The sequence below is a fragment of the Myotis davidii genome, unplaced genomic scaffold (genome assembly GCF_000327345.1).
Source record: "Myotis davidii unplaced genomic scaffold, ASM32734v1 scaffold5060, whole genome shotgun sequence".
In the NCBI taxonomy this organism is placed as follows: Eukaryota; Metazoa; Chordata; class Mammalia; order Chiroptera; family Vespertilionidae; genus Myotis; species Myotis davidii.
The window spans coordinates 1-4,622 of NW_006292612.1; the positions used below are offsets into that span (position 1 = coordinate 1).

Here is a 4,622-nt window from a genome sequence, read left to right on the forward strand (position 1 = left end):
TAATATGCAAATCGACCTAACGGTGGAATGACCAGCAGAACTACTGGTAGCTATGGCAAGCACTGACTACCAGGGGGCTCAACACAGGAGCTGCCCCCTGGTGGTCAGAGTGCTCCCACAGGGGGAACGCCGCTCAGCCAGAAGCCAGGCTGATGGCTGGCAAGCTCACTGGCAGTGGCAGAAGCTTCTCCCGCCTCCGCTGCTGGCAGGCAGTAAGAAGCAAGGGGACCTGGACTGTGAGAGGGATATCTAAATGTTGGTTTAAGCCCGATCCCCCTAAGCCAGCAGGCAGACATCCCCCAGGGGTCCTGGACTGTGAGAGGGTGCTGGCTGGGCTGAGGGACCACCCCCTCCAAATGCATGAATTTCATGCATCAGGCCTCTAGTGCAATAATAAATATATAATAATATAAGAATAAACTCTGTGTTTTGTATACTCACAACTATAAACTTACTTTTGTAACAAGTCCACAGGTGATTTCCATGCCTGGTGAGTCAGGAACCATTGAGTGGCACTGCTAATTACAAACAATTCACCAGGGTTTCTGGGGGACTAACAGTTGTTGGAGTTTTCAAACTCCTAGTATGAAAAAGGAAAAAAAGGAAAGGAAGGGAGGGCAGGCAGGCGGGAAGGAAAAACAAAAGGGAGGAAGAGGAAAGAAGCTTCTGCATAGAGAACTTTGATATTTAGATGTTTTGAATCTCAAAGAGTTGGTTCTCATTATTCTCATCACAATGTCACCACAAACACTGAATCAACAAATACTAAACCACTAGTGGCCCAGTGTACAGATTTATGCACATTGCAAGGAAATTAATTAGAAGAAATATTTTAATATCGCTATTTACCCTTTCTCTATAATAGAAGTGTCAGAGATGAAAGAAAGTTAGTAAAATGTATATGAAAATAATAAATTGATTCATAAATAATCAATAACATGATATAACAATAATAAAGGATACAAAAACATGATATAAAAACAACAAAAACATGATGTAAAAACAGCATTGAGGGCAGCAAGATGGCCACAGCAGAGGGGGACTATGGGGTCGGGGCCAACACGGACCAGGAATTAGAAGAGCTTCTGCAAAGTGCTCTTGATAATTTTGGTAAGGCCAGACCCTCCCCAGCAACCATCCAACCACCACGGACCCTGATGCTTCAGGGCCCCAGAAGAGATCACCAGGAGACACTGCCAAAGATGCATTCTTCGCCTCCCAAGAACTGTTTTTCCAGGAACTATTCGACAATGAGCTGGCTTCTCAAGCCACTGCAGAATTTGAGAAGGCAATGAAGAAGTTGGCTGAGGAAGAGTCGCACTTGGTGGAGCAGTTCTAAAAGCTCTCACAGGCTGCTGGAAGAGTGGGTAGTGACGTAACTTCCCAACAAGAATTCACTTCTTGACTAAAGGAGACACTAAGTAGACTGGCCCAAAATGCCACTGATCTGCAGAAATCAGGCACGTACATAGAGGAGCTGACCAAGACTGTGGAAAGGCTGGGCATGGATGAAGGGGATGGTGGAGGAAACATGCTCCCCATCATGTAGAGTATCATGCAGAACTTAGTTTCCAAGGATGTGCTGTACCCATCACTGAAGGAGATCACAGAAAAGTATCCAGAATAGTTGCAGAGTCACGGGGAATCTCTACCTTTAGAACAGTTTGAAAAATATCAGGAACAGCACGGTGTCATGGGCAAGATATGTGAGCAGTTTGAAGCAGAGACCCCCACAGACAGTGAGGCTGCTCAGAAGGCTCATTTTGAGACCTTATGCAGCAGCTACAGGATTGGGGCCATCCTCCAAAAGAGCTAGCTGGGGAGATGCTTCCTGGCCTCAACTTTTTTTTTTTAATATATTTTATTGATTTTTTACAGAGAGGAAGGGAGAGAGATAGAGAGTTAGAAACATCGATGAGAGAGAGACATTGATCAGCTGACTCCTGCACATCTCCCACTGGGGATGTGCCCGCAACCCAGGTACATGCCCTTGACCGGAATCGAACCCGGGACCCTTCAGTCCGCAGGCCGACGCTCTATCCACTGAGCCAAACCGGTTTCGGCCCTGGCCTCAACTTTGACCTGGATGCCCTAAATGTGTCAGGCCCACCAGGTGTCAATGTGAACAGTGTCTGATCATGTGAAACACAACATGTTTCCTCCCTGGTTGCCAGCCATGGGGAACATCTGGAGAACCAGTGGGAGCTGAGCCAGGAGTGTTCTCATGGGAGTGGCCTGCGTGCTGCCCTCTGTCTTCCCACCCAAGATGGTACCATACCAACTGAAGCTTTTCCCCTGACTTTCTAGGAATAAGACTTGTTCTGCAGGCCATTTCTGTGAGCCCTTTTGATTGTGGTTTCTGCTGCTAGCAAAGGCCCAGCTACCTACCAGGTGAAGGAAGGCACCCTTGTTATATTTGGCCACTTTGATGTTCACCTTTGTACCCAGGGTCTTTGTGCCTTGTCTCCATTCCCCGTTCTTGGACCTGGGGAGCAGGGAGAGAATCTTGGTACTCTATTTCAGTAGTTCTCTTGGGCAGGGCCTTTGGAAATGAATGGGGAGAAACTTAGCCTGGGCTGGAGCTATAAGTCTGTCATCATGCCCTCTTGCCTTCAGGCAGACCTTACTGAATTCTCTGAAGGAAAAGGAAGTGGAGGCTTTTACCTCTATTCACAGTAGAGTTGAAAAAGCAGGCTTGGGCTTCTCTATCCAGGTGCTGAGTCCTCAACTCCCTGTTCCAGCAACTGAAGTTGCAACTCTGTTTATTTCTACAATGCTATGTGGTCAGGGAGAACCAGCCCTTGATTTTCCCTTGCTTCTCCTTTTATCTCCCTTCTTTCAAAAATAACCTGTTTATTTCAACCCTTCTCTGAGTCCAAACTGTGACAAAGAAGGGCCCATCCGGTTTCCCCTCATCTAGTCCATCTACCATTCTCATTGGCCCCCTCCTCTCTCCTTGGAAAACATGTAATTGTAATGTCAGGTCTAGGGAATGAATGACTGTTGTTCCCCAGATACATTCTGGCTTATTTGAAACAATTCCTTTGAGTCCTGTTGCTTGATTCGGGAAGTGGTTTGGGAAAGGGTGGGGTGCAGCCTGGGTTCTTTTTCCAGACTAATAAATATTTTAAGTGGGGGAAAAAAATTGATAAAAACAATGACTGATAAACTGATTAAACTTATTCTAGTATCTCCCTGTATACCACATTAAGAGTAAAAACACTTTCAGGGTGTTTGACTAATTTCCCTTGTGATGAAGTATTTACAACTTTAACGTCACACACTCTTCGAACTCGAGAGAAAGCAACATATGGTTGACCATGTCCGAAAACAGGTTCAGGTAGGAATATTCCTACTCTGTCTAGTTTGTCCTTGTGATTTATTAATAGTCGCTGCAAATGCTGTCATCATGGGAAATTGTCTTCAAATTATTTTAAATGGGAGACCAGTGTCAGACAGGGACAAATCAATTCTTGGAATCAGAACAACCTTTCCTTCTGCAGATCCTGTTAATATTTGAGCTTCGATTACGTTAGGTGACAATCTTTTGATAATAAATCTAGTAACAAGGAGTCACACGTTTAGATATATTTTTAATATTATCTATCTATATATATATATACTATTTCCAAAGGTAGCTTCAATAATAGATGTTACAAATCATTTCACAGGGGATTTCAATAATATCCATTCTGAGAGCTTTATATGTATCGCGAATGTTTAAGTCAACATTTACTTTTAAACTAGAGGCCTGGCACATAAAATTCGTGCTCGGGTAGGGTCCCTTGGCCTGGCAGGCGATCAGGGCCAATTGGGGCCTTCCAACTGCCAACCAGGGCCTCCCTTCATTCTGCATCACCCCCTGGTGGTTAGCATACATGATAGCGAGCGATCCAACTCCCGGTCTCCCAGTCGAACTCTCAAGGGGACACTTTGCATGTTAGCCTTGGAAAATACAGGGTTAAGTTCATGTTTCATTCACCTATCAACACACGGCCTTGTTTCATGTTATGTGTTTCTGTATAACGACAACTTATTTGTTTGATACTATTGTTGATTCATTAAGATAGCACTCGTTGCCAACAGCACTATAACATATGCTTAAACAAATCTCATCTCACACTTTTTCTCCCTTAGTCACATCACAGATTTCTTGAGCATCAGAACACTACACAGCAACTTATCACTATTTTTGGGAGCCATTTCAACAGTAAAATCACCAAAAATAGCACAAAAATGTGGCACTTCACAGATGGAAAGAGGATACTTGTTTATAATATGAAAGCTGAAAGAAAAAAGGCAGAATGTCACCTTGTTCAACTCCAGCTGGGAATGTTCACATCAGACAATTCAAATTTCTCACCACCATGTGTGTGTCCATGAATAATGGCAAAAGCCATCACTAGTGTTGATTTGGGGGTTATAAATAAAATTTAAGTAGTATGTGAATTTATAAATATGCAATCCAAAAATGTAAGTTAACTGTATTTACAGACACAGGTTTGTTGCTATGGTAATGAGGTAGATGGACATGTTCCAAGCAGGCCATTTCTGAAGGAGCTGTGGTCATTTCAACATGACGACCAAAGACAGAGATATTCCATTTTGGACTTGTATATAAC

At 43.7% G+C, this 4,622-nt stretch overlaps 1 pseudogene; it reads left to right on the forward strand.

Moving 5' to 3' along the window:
• Positions 1–1,022: 1,022 nt before the first annotated feature.
• LOC102762741 lies at positions 1,023–2,144 on the forward strand (annotated as a pseudogene).
• Positions 2,145–4,622: the final 2,478 nt, after the last annotated feature.